The sequence below is a fragment of the Aythya ferina genome, assembly GCF_964211825.1.
Source record: "Aythya ferina genome assembly, chromosome: 1".
In the NCBI taxonomy this organism is placed as follows: domain Eukaryota; kingdom Metazoa; phylum Chordata; class Aves; order Anseriformes; family Anatidae; genus Aythya; species Aythya ferina.
This window is the reverse complement of record NC_140296.1, coordinates 128,660,532-128,673,658: the sequence shown is the minus strand read 5'-3', so window position 1 is coordinate 128,673,658 and position 13,127 is coordinate 128,660,532. Positions and strand designations below refer to the sequence as shown.

Here is a 13,127-nt window from a genome sequence, read left to right as displayed (position 1 = left end):
AGGCTTGGATGCATATTTGCAGCTGGCTTAGAGCCTGTTGTGTCTATATCTCAAATCCACAGAAATAATAGGTAGCATTGGGTACTAGACTGTAAAATAGATAATTGGCCTGAAAAGTAATTGAATGACTGATAACTAAGTAGGAGAGGGAAAGAAAAGAAATAAACAAGAAGACTAGAACCATGAAAACAGACAAAACCTTGGAAATATCAAAAAGAAGTGCTCAGCATGTCACGCCATAGATATGTGTTTGTGTAATCCAATCAAGCAGGTTCTGCCTTTTTTTTTTTTTTTTTTTTTTCCCAGTTTGTGTAATAAGGGATATAGCCATCAATGAAGCAGGGAAAGAGGTATGACTATACTCTCTTTTAGTTGTGAAAGAAAGAGTGAAGAAATACTGAAGAACTCTAATTAATGATGTAGGGAGTTGAAACTACTGGCTTCCCATGAATCTTCAGAAATTGTATTTCTAGAACCCAGTATGTTCCTGTTTTAGGTGGAACAGATTTTACCAAAAGTCACGTGTGAAACCAGAATGGAAAGGCAATTATAATAGATGAAATCTTACAATCTGGTGCAGAGCTTGGAAAAATGAATGTCAGACAACAAAGTCCACACTAACTGAAATGCCAATGACTGAAGGCCTTATTGTTGTTCAAATAGTCATGATATTACACTGTTTCAGTACAGCTAGGAACTTAGGTGTCTGTTTTTGTTAGAAATATGTCTGATAAATTACAATTTTAAGTTTAAAACCTGTGTTCTGTCAAATGTTCTCTCTCTTTTTGTGAACTCCAATTTACTTGTCTATTTCCTCTTGCTTTTTGATGACTCTTTAAAAGCTTTTATTGAACCCTTATGAAAAACTTTAAGATACACTGTGGATTATCATGGGGTCAAGTTAAGGTAATAAGGAAGGTAGAAGAGAATTAATTAACAAGTAGTCTTGCTGACATTAAATACGTTTTCTTCTTGTTACTGGATCATGGGTTAACTTCATCTTCTCTACTAAATTTTCATAGTTTTTGATGACCTGATTGATTTGATGTTTTAAGCTCGTCTTCCACCTTGCAAGTTATAGGAGCAAACTCCTTTTCTGAAGTTCTAATACTGTCTAGTAAAACAGGCAGTATAAGGCATTTTTGTTTGCTTAAAAGGAGAGTGAAACACAGACTCTAATAAAATAGCTGTGTATTCACAATATTGCCCCCCTGGGAAAAATGGTAAGTGATAGTTAGGGGGAAATGAGTAGCTACAATATTTTGTATTGTCTCAAATCTCTCCTTTCATCCTCACTACTTCTCAAGTTTCTTGTACCAATGAGACCTGTGTTTTGGGTTACTTTCTCCAGATGTATTATCTCACATTTTTCCTGTTCCTATTCTGATTTTCCTGTTGGGCCCCTGTTTCCAAGTCTTTTTGGTCTCTTTATATTATTTTCTTTTTTTGGGGATTTGTCACTCCTCCCAGTGATTCCTCTGCCATCTTCATTAAATTGCTGTTAACACTGATTATTTAATGATGCTAAAATAATCACACCAGCCCTGATCTTCTGGACAAGTTCCTTCAACATTAGATTTAATAGTGTTATGCTTAGAAGGCTGAGAGTTTTAATAGAACAGTTGGGGAAGGAATGTTGAAAAACTGATGTTATCCCTCAGGACTGAGGGGAAAGTATTTAGTACCAGCTGTTGCACCATTGAAAACTTATGTATGAAGACTCACTTTAAACATCTTTTAATTTGTAAACTAGAAGAAACAAAGCAGGTGATATCTCCTTTGTTTGCCAAGAAGTTAGTAAAGATATATGATTATATATATATTTTTTTAAATTCCAAGACTGTTGATCCATAGAAGTGCCACAGTATGCTGGAACTCTAGTTCATTTTCCTCTTTTGTTTCTCTTCTAACAGACATACCAACATGTTCTCATTTCTTTTATTATTTTATTTTTATTTTATTTTCTGTTTTAATGAATTCCTGTGTTCTTTAAAGAACTGTCTTGTCTAGAACCCTCAAAGATCTTTGCTTTTATATAGGTGGACTTGAATCCTCAAGATGTTATGATGGGCCACTCAAAGGCTGGGTCACTAAGGGTGGCATACATTCTTTCTTCCTGTGGTCTCCTGAGTTCAGAGAGGAGGCTATCATGTCCACCTTTCCCTGTGTAAGTGCAAAGGTAGGCAGTTGCTTGGAGTAGGAACCAGTGGAGCAGCAGCTGGAATGGGGTTGGAAGACCTACACTCATTGTTGATCAGGGTATGGTCATAAAGTATGTAATAGAAAATAAGAACTACTGCTAGAGGAAAGGTGTGACAGGCAGGAAAATCCTACTTTCCAATAGTTCTCTGTCTTGACCTACTGCATCCTGTATCTTAATCTAGCACTGACTATACCTGCCTTTAATAATAGGGACCATTTCTATGCCTTTCCTTCCTCTTCTCCTCTTTCACAATGACACAGAAGGTAAATGTGGGTTATCAGGGTTTGTTAGCAATGTGCTTCTTGTAGATTAGGTAAGCATCAGAGGAAGGTGGCTTTGTGGAAGAAGGATGTGGAATGAGGGTAGCGGATCTTGTACTGCAAGGGAATGTGTGTTCTGAGGGAGATGGATATGAGGAGGTGTAGAGTGGACCTTCTCCACTCTCAGAGTCTCACAAGTTCTTACTGCAATTTTCAGGTCTCCCAAAGCCATGGTTCTCCCCCTCCCCATTTTATCCTCATGCAATGGTATCTCTCAGACACCATCATTTATTTTTCTCAGCCCCATTGTTCCTCCACTCCGTCCTGCTCTGTTGCACCTGATGATCAGTTGCAACTGCAGAGTAGAATGGAAACAGGAAGGTGAGATCTAAAAAGCCAGTGCTGTTTTACTGATTTAAAGTCAAAATACAAGTTTAGAAAAAGTGTTTATGTTTCCTAAATATTAATTATAGACATGCTATATGTTTTTGAAAGTAATGAATAAAGCAAGATTATTCAAAATTTTCTTAACAAAAAAATGTGTGATGAAGATGCCTTGGGCTGATCCAGTGTTAGATAAATTAGCCACAGTGGCAGCTTTCAAGATTAATCTACTATTGGGGTTAACAGGGTAATTAGAGTCCAGTCCTCTCTGAAGTGGATGCTCCAGCAAAATCAGCACCACATTACTATGTTTTTTTTTTTTTGTTTGTTTGTTTGTTTGTTTTGTGTGTTTTTTTTTTTCTTCCTGGAAAAGTACTTTTTATTTGTAAGGGGATGAGCTTTTTTTGCTTTAAGCTTAAAATGCATTTTAAGTTTTAAATTTACTCTAATCCTTGTGTAAGAGTGGAGGCTTCAATTTTTTTAACCCCAGCTGCATATGTAGATTTTGTGGAAATGTATGAAGAAACTCTTGTTTCAAAGAACTAGAAAAATGTCATCGTCATGTCTAAATGTCATTTATTCTTTTGTAAAGCCTTCTATTTCTAGATTATTGTTACTTATTCCATGATTTTCCCATGAAAAGTCATCGACACAGAAAGAATAACCCAGACAAAAATAACATGGAAGGAAAGTGACTCTTCTCAATCTGCACAAAGTACTAAACCCCATGAAAGTTATTCCTGAAATCACAGAATCACAGAATCACAGAATCACAGAACTGTAGGGGTTGGAAGGGACCTCAAAAGATCATCGGTTCCAACCCCCCTGCCAAAGCAGGTTCCTCAGAGCAGGCTGCCCAGGTAGGCATCCAGACAGGCCTTGAATATCTCCAGAGAAGGAGACTCCACAACCTCCCTAGGCAGCCTGTTCCAATGCTCCGTCACCCTCACCATGAAGAAGTTCTTTCGCACGTCAGTGCGGAACTTCCTGTGCTCTAACTTGCAGCCATTGCCCCTTGTCCTAATCTCACAAACCACTGAGAAGAGGTTGGCTACATCCTTCTGACCCCCACCCCTCAGATATTTATATACACTGAGGAGATCCCCTCTCAGTCTTCTCTTCTCCAGGCTGAACAGATCCAGGTCTCTTAGCCTTTCTCCGTAGGGAAGATGCTTCAGGCCCCATATCATCTTTGTGGCCCTCTGCTGGACTCTTTCCAGGAGATCCCTGTCTTTCTTGTACAGGGGAGCCCAGAACTGGACACAGTACTCCAGGTGAGGCCTGACCAGGGCAGAGTAGAGGTGGAGGATCACCTCCCTTGACCTGCTGGCCACGCTCCTTTTAATGCACACCAGGATCCCATTAGCCCTCTTGGCCACAAGGGCACAGTGCTGGCTCATGGTCAACCTGTCGTCCACCAGGATCCCCAGGTCCTTCTCCTCAGAGCTCCTCTCCAGCAGGTCGTCCCCCAGCCTGTACTGATACTTTGGGTTGTTCCTTCCCAGGTGCAGCACTTGCTCTTATTAAATCTCAGTTGGTTTCTTCCTGCCCATGTCTTGTGGGCATCTCTTGTGGGCATCTCTTGTGAAAGAGATGTTTGTGCTTGAACTTTGGAAAGGCTATAAGAATTGAAGAACAATACTTTGTGATATTGTTTAATGACAGACAAAATTGCCAATCACTTATGTGTTTAAAATGAATGCAGAGTTTCAGAACTTATAATATTTTGAATGACAGAATTGATTTCAGTTACTTAGTTTTGCTTTAGGCTTTTTTATTTTGTTCAGTTTGCCTCATTTTCACATGCATATGGGCACTTGTGAGTAGTGCAATGTCATTGCAAATATCATGCCTATAAAAACTTTCATCCATTTCACCTTTATTGAATATGCAGTTATGTTGTATGAGACTTTTTTTGTTAATAAAATTTTGAATAATCTTGCTTTATCATTACTTTCAAAAACATATAGCATGTCTATAATTAATATTTCGGAAACATAAACACTTTTTCTAAACTTGTATTTTGACTTTAAATCAGTAAAACAGCACTGGCTTTTTAGATCTCACCTTCCTGCTTCCATTCTACACTGCAGTGTAGAAGGGTTTTGACATTTTTATGTGTAGGTTTGTGTGAAAAAACTTGTGATCTGTACCTAGTCCATTAACAATTCCTCACACAATAATGGATTCTCACTAATTTAGATTATGATTAATTTAGATTACCACAGCATTTTAAAATATGTGTGCATTAAGAAATGCATTTCAAAGTCTTGAAATGAGATTTTCAAAGCTGTCTGACAACTAGTCCAATTCCATTGGGCCTTCCATAGAACAAGGGGAACTGGTTTCATTCGACATAAAAGAAATATACATGCAAAATATAGATTCAGGTGGCTGAATTCAGGTGTGTGGCCTAGCTTCTAGATGAATATCAAATATCTTCCTCTCCCTTCAGTTGGAGATGTGATTCTCTCTTCTAAAATCCTTCTTCTTCTTTTTTTTTTTTTTTTTTAATTTTTTTCTTTTTTTTTCTTGTTTTTCTGAGCTGACTAGGATGGATGTATTTACCTCAATTAAGAAAACGAAAAGGCTAGGTTTTGTTTTTCTTTGTTTTCTTTGTCTTTACTATTGTTATTATTATTTTATCACCCAAGTTATTTTCTTCAGTCATTTTTTGGAAGATCTAAAGTCATGGCATGAAACTGCCTAAAAGGCCTCAATAATACACTGCTATCAGTAAGTAGAAATGGCATCCTCACTTTCATGTCTCTAATTTTGCTGTCTCATCTGTGACTGACTACAGCTGTAGGAAAGTAATTCCAGAAATAAAGTAGAAAGTGTTTGTGGAACAGTTAATTGCTTATGTTTTCAAAGGAGTATAATAAGGACATTGGGCAGGGGGAGGGAAGAATATGTGAGTTAGGCTCATATTTTAGCAATGATGATACATTAAAGCAGGTCACCTGTATCAAGCAACTTCTACAGGTTGCAGTTGCCTATCAACTTAAGCTAAATTTACTCCACACAACTATCATATTACTATCATGCACTGCCCCATAGTGCAGTCTTGCTTGTCCTCCAAGATTCATGCTAGTGATCAGGTAATTGTGTGGTGATGAAAGTTAGCTACAGGTGTGTGTGGAAGAAGTATTTAACTTGGTCATAGCTATAACTTGTTGACTATAAATCCAACATTTATGTTTGCTTCAAATAAGTTGTTCTCATGAATATTCCTGACTGTTAATCCAGTCATTAAGGTATTTATAGAAAATAAAAACAAGAGGTAATAGTAAAGTTGAAAAAAAAAAAAAAAAAAGATTGAAAAAATGGTCAAAGATAGATTTCTAGTTTAGATCCTGGTAGAATAACTCATTGACTGCAGTCCTGCAAAGAGAGACTGGTGGGTTCTGGTGGACGAAAAGCTTGACATGAGCCAGCAGTGTGCACTTTCAGCCCTTCTGGGGCCCTTCTGGGGCCCTTCTGGCCAATAGCTTCCTGGGCTACATCAAAAGAGGCATGACCAGCCCATTGAGGGAAGTGATTGTCCCCCTCTGCTCTGCCCTTGTGAGGCCCCACTTGCAGTACTGCATCCAGAGTTGAGGCCCCCAGTACAAGAAAGATGTGGACCTGTTAGAGTGAATCCAGAGGAGGGCTGCAAAGATGATCGAGGGGCTGGAGCACCTCTCCTAAGAAGAAAGGCTTAGAGAGCTGGGGCTGTTCAGCCTGGAGAAGAGAAGGCTCTGGGGAGACCTCACTGTGGCCTTTCAGTACTTAAAGGAGTCTTTTATAAAAGATGGAGTGCAACTGTTTACTTGGGTAGATAATGATAGGACAAGGAGGAATAGTCTTAAACTAAAAGAGGATGGACTTAGATCCATCAGGACAAAATTCTTCACTATAAGGGTAGTGAGGCACTAGAACAGATTGCCCAGAGAAGCTGTGGATTCCCCATCCCTGGAGGTGCTCAAAGCCAGGTTGGATGGGGCCTTGACCAACCTGATCTAGTGGGTAGCATCCCTGCCTATGGCAGAGAGGTTGGAACAATATGATCTTTAAGGTCCCTTCCAACCCAAGCCATTCTATAGTTCTATGATTCTATGATTAGCTATAGTATCTGTATTTCTTCACATTAGATATGAGCCAATGCTTTAATCTGGATCATGGTTCAACCTGAAAAGTTCACAAAGGTTTGGAATTGCAGTGGTTAGAGAGAAATGGTGAGGTTGGTCACTTTCTAGAACCATTCAATTCTGGATATTTTAAAGTTTTTGTTAGCATGTGTCTAATGTATATGATTTAGGTTATTTTAGAAATAGTTCTTTATATTCTCTATAGAGCCATATTGCTTTTATCTCATAAATCGAGTTGCCTGTAAGTCATGGCTTCCAGATGCACAGGATGAAAGGATGAAAGGGAGGAGGATGAAAGGCAGTATACTCCAGGGAAATGAAAATTCCACAAACATCATAATTGGCCAATTGAAAATACTGTTTTGTAAACAAGAATCTAGTCTGATATTACCTGGAGCAGAGTTTCAGGTGTGGCAGAAAAACTGGGCTATTTATGAGGCATTGTTATTAATATGGTACAGACTGATAGAAACTCAGATATTTGGCATGCTAAAAATGTTCTTTCTTCATATACACTTGCCTGCCTCTGCTAAGGGCAAGACAGTGATGGTAACAACATTTACACTAGTCCATTAGCTTATTATGTTGTAAGTTTGGTTTAGCTTTCAACTTTGACAGCTAGTTGCCCATGCAATCATAGATCTAAAATCTATGACATCTGACCAGTTGTAATACGATGAATCCACGAATTGTTTGCCTCTTTCATGAATGATCTGTTTCAACCTTCCCCTTAAATATCTTGGGATCACTGTGTAATGTGCCTTGGACCAATGACAAGTTCAAGGCCCAGTGTCTTGTGAATTTGATTTTGCTTAGAAGAGAAATACCTTGTCCTAGTTGGAGGTAACAATTGGTTACTAACCCTGCTAATCTGTAGGATAGTTAATCCTTAGACCATAATGTTATGATTACTGCAACAGCTATTTTATATCAATTTTTAAAGGACTTTACACTGTTTATTGTATTGCTCTTTGCAAGAACTACAAATCTGTAATCCATCCAAAGTGCACACAGTCTTAAATAATGACAGAGAAAAATTTCCATAAACATGCTCCCCTAAAGAGTGTCTCTGCAGCCAAGTATTCACACTGTTACACATTATTAGACATGAAAATAAAACAGTAACCCAAGGGAGAAACAATCTATTCTGTAAGAACATTTCTCTGGAGAAGGGTTTTTATGCTTACATATTTGCTAAAAGAATAGGGTCCTAGTCCATGACTACAACTACTTGATACTACTGTAGGTCAAGTAAAAACAATAAACATAACAGTAATATGCAGAGTCATTAGTCATTTTAAAATTTCTAAGATTTTTTTTTTTTTTTAAGTTAGATCTATACACGAAATTATTCCACTGATATGTTGGGTGATGCCACAATTTAATAGGCTAATGTCCAGCTTTAAAGATTTTTTTTTCTTCACTATTGTCAGCAATATTTGTTTCAGTGGTGACTTCTTAAGGCATAGAATAAATGATTTAAAGCAACAGTTTCGATACTGTTCAAGGGGCATTTGGCTTCACACTTAAAATTCTAGTTACAAATGTAGGAGTATTTAAATTTGATTTGAATCAAAATGAATACTGAACAAAAATAGTGATGCTATTTCCTGTTATGGTTTCACACACTGTGTAGTACCTTGGTATTGCAATGGCAGCATTTTGTTGTTTGGTTCTAGCTTAAGGGCGCTTAAAAATCTCGGTACATTTCAAAATTTAGTTTTGCAAGTAATCCTCCAAAGCACTACTGGTGCTGCTTTACAGGAGCAATCAAATGCATTCTGTCAATCTATTTATCTAGCTATCTGTCTATAAAGCAATATATATTTCTATAATATGTCTTAAGCGTACTTTTTTTTTTTTGTTTGTTTTTGACTGCTTCAGTTTTGTGTTACTTTTAAACATCTTTGATAGGTGAGTTCCAATGTGCTTGTACTGTCTTTTATTTTTCAACATCTTCAAAATTACAATAATGTTAAATGACTTATTCAAGCATGTTATTATTATTATTATTATTTAAATAAATGAATTTATTGGGCTAATAATCTGGTCTAAAAAGGCTGTGAGCAACTACCATTGATACATTCACACATGCTGAGATATAAAAGTACTTTTCCTTGGATGAACATCCCACTACTAAATTAGTCTAAATGTTTTTTTTTCGGTCTAAAAGATAATCTCTTCCTCAGACTTCCCCTTACCACCCCACTATGTCATAACCATAAGAAACAGGTTTTTTTTTTTTTTTAACATTTTATTTGTAATAATTAACCCTCTTGCAATAGAGAATGGCTGGGCTCCCTGTTCTATTCACTTCAAGTTTTCATCTTGATTTTGGGGCAGCATCTGTGTTATTTCAGTTCTCATTTGTGAATACCTTCCTTCCTCTCAGTGTTCACTGCTTTGCTGTTCTGCTTGCATTCAGCATATTAGGACAAGGCTGTTGAATGAGTTCTCAGTGCTTCTTTGACTTTCCTTAAGGTGTAAAAACCAAAACAGTATGTTGGCTTTTTTTTTTTTTTTTTTTTTTTTTTTTTTTTTTTTTTTTTTTTTGTGACAACTCCTTTGGACTTTTAATCTTGGATAGTTTTAGATTTTTAATGAGGAATCCATATATGTTTGTCATGCACACTTTGTAAAATTCAATTATTTTCTTCCTAAATCAAAGAGAACTTAAAGAGAGATACATTCTTTGTATATATTCGTATTGTATTCAAGGTATATTTGATATATATTACCTTATTTATATATATATTTATATATATATATATTTATATATATTATCCTTAATTTGCAATGTATAGTGTATATACATCTTGTGTGCTTGATATCCAAATCCTGGATACCATTCTCAGGAAGAATTCCCAATGATATCAATATGAGTTTTATCTGAGTAAAAATTTCATGATTTGGCTCTTTGTTTTCAGGATGGGAGTTATCGTTTTCTACTTTGAGCACTCATTTGGCCTCAAAGTACGTTGGCTCAACTGGTTTTTCAGTAAGTGTCTGACAGCTGTACTGGCACACTTCCAGCATCATGGGATTCATATTTATCCCTACATGGGTATTTGGCCTTCTTCAAGTCAGCACAACTATTTCTAGCTTATTGTCCTGACTGTAGAACTCTTCCCATTTTCAGGCAAAGAACAGATTCTGAATCAATTACAGAAAAGAGTGGAACTGTTCCTTTGCATCCATGTATATATGAACACAATCAAGATCAAGTATCTCTAAATCTATATTATAAAGTATTGTTTCATGCAATATACTCATAAAAAGAATGTATAGGCACATGTATTCCAGGATGTGATGTGGTCTGTTCAGTCGAGAGTAAAATGACTTCACAGATTCAGTGAAGAAAGATAAACTAATTTTCCAATCCTGATGTAGGTGTGTGAAATGCAGTTAAAAGGACATTGAAATGTATTACTAGGAAACTTAAGCAACAGTTGAACAGAACAATCACTTAAAGCAAAACTGACAACAACAACAACAGAAAGTTACAGTTATGCTATATTTCACTGTCATGGAATTTTCTCACCCTGTTTCCTTTCAAGACATTCTTCAAAATTTGCTCTGGCCTCTGACAGCTGCCCCTGGTGTCCCAAAATGCTTTGCTTAACAGAGAATAAGAAAAAAGGAAGGAAGTCGGTTCAATTTCACATGTGCTCCTATAGTGAGATTAGATCACCTTAGCTTTTACTTTCATTCAACTAATCTTTCTTCTTTTGTCATGCTGTCTCCTTGCATGTAGCCTATACATGCCTGATGCCTTCACTGTTTCTTCATTTAAGCCTTAAGATGTTTCTTCCATGTGACCTGTAAACCCTAATTAATGAAATGTGGTACAAATTGATCCAAATCAACAAGCTAGCCTAAACTTTCAAAACTTCATGATAGAAGTAAGAAGAATTGACAATAGCATTTTTAAATGCTTATTTTTGTCTGTCCTTTCCCCGTCCTGTCTGCCAACATTTTTTTGCTGTTAATCACATTCAATTATGTCACAGATTACCTGTGTCTCATTATTTCTCGGAGTTCCACATGCACCCAAACAGTTTGTGAGTAATAACAACAGTGACCCTGATGACAATTAGTGCTATAGTGATCCCTGAACTACATTTATTATGGTAGTGATTTTTATGTGAGGCATGAGTAATGCAAAAGGACTTTAATGCAAAGTGAGAGAGAATCACATTCTTTGAAAGACAAATCTTCTGAGTGTAGATTGAGTAAATTGATAGCCTTTCCTGCTTTCTTCTAGCATATATTTTATTAATCTGAATAGTACATGAAATTTAAATTTAAAACAAGCCATCATGCTAGCATTTTCTTTAGATATGTTTGGTATATCAGTACTTGAACTTTAGAGAAAAAGTTCACACAAGCCTACCACATTAGCACCAGATTCTCAGGGAGCAGTAGAAAGCAAGTATCATTCATGAGACTGCCTTTGAGACAAACATGCATATTACATCTTCACAGAGTTCAAAAAAGATATGGAAACGTTAATTTAAGACAGTTGTTTGAATATCAGTGTGTTCACATACCTGCTTAGCACATCAGGAACTTCATATGAACAGGATAAAAAACATATTGAATCACAACATCTATGAATTAGGATGCAACAGAGAATGCTCAAAATGGGAGTGAAGATGTTGCAGACAGGAGAAAATGAACAGCCTATATATCCCCCAAGATGACTGCTGAAGTTGGAGGCAATCCCTATTCTATTGTCCATCAGGATTATTTTTTTTTATGAGTTTTTAGATTGCTTTCAGATTTATGAAGAAGTGTAAGCAGATTTTGTTCCTAGGCTGACAGACATACATACTAATTATAATAAGAGCAGTGGCCAATGGTACTTATCTGAAATGTGCGTGAGTGGGTTACTCATAAGTGGACAGAGGAATGTGAGTTGTTTTAGTCTTATACACTGGCATTTCTGAAAAAAGCTCTGAGTGGTGAGTATTTTTCCTGTGACATCTCTGAAATCATTCACCACATCTTCAGCTTTCCTCAATTACATCTTTAGATTACAGCCCAAACTTTTAACCTTTAGATACAATTAGATTACTATTTTTTAGCTAGTTTCTGTGACATGGAACAGATACAACTGACAAGGACTATTCACATGTGGCTATTTGCCCAAGAGACAGCCCAAGAGATGTGAGACTGCTGTACTTCCGTGCCCTCAACTCCATCCTGTATTGAAGCTAAGCATGTATTCTCAATAGGCACATGCACACAGAGCACATATATGCACAATGTGTATATGTACATACATGGCTGGCCACATAGATCACAGAGGCACACAGACCAGACATGCAAACACAGACAACACAGTGGCCTCATCTTGCTCATCCCTCTGGATGAGTAGGATGGAGGTCTGCCAGTGGGAATGTATATATATACACATGCATACATACATGCATATACATATATTCAGTGTGGATTCCCTCAGTAACAGGACTCAGATGGCCTCTCCAGTTTCTGGCACCCAGATAGAATCTTAGTTTAATACAATGGTTCATGTTGGTGGGAACCTTAAATATCATCTAATTTTAAACCCCCTGCTGTGGGTAGGGATGCCACCCACTAGATCAGGTTGGCTAAGGCCCCAGCCAGCCTGGCCTTGAACACTTCCAGGGATGGGGATCCACAACCTCTCTGGGCAACCTGTTCCAGTGCCTCACCACACTCAGGAAAGAATTCCTTCCTAATATCTAATCTAAATCTACCCTATTTCAGTTTAAAATCATTTAAAACTCCTTGTCCTATCACTCTAGTCCCTGACAAAGAGTGCCTCTCCAGTTTTCCTGTAGGGCACCCTTTAGGTACTGGAAGGTGCAATGAGGTCTCCCCAGAGCCTTCTTTTCTTCAGGCTGAACAACACCAACTCCTTCAGCCTGTCTTCATAGGAGAGGTGCTCCGGTCCCTTGATTATCTTTGTGGCCCTCCTGTGGACTTGTTCTAATAGGTCCATATCATTCTTGTGGTGGGGGCCCCAGAGCTGAACACAGTACTCCAGATATGGTCTCACAAGAGCAGAGTAGAGGGGGAGAATTGCAGTCTTCGGCTTGCTGGCCACACTTCTTTTGATGTAGCCCAGGATATTGTTGGCTTACTGGGCAGCAGTATACACACCCA

At 37.5% G+C, this 13,127-nt stretch overlaps 1 protein-coding gene across 1 annotated transcript in view; it reads left to right on the top strand.

The window, feature by feature from the left end:
* The window catches only part of ANO2 (anoctamin 2), a 200,160-nt gene that overhangs the window by 83,630 nt on the left and 103,403 nt on the right, over positions 1–13,127 (top strand). The gene's annotated exons all lie outside the window — the stretch shown is intronic.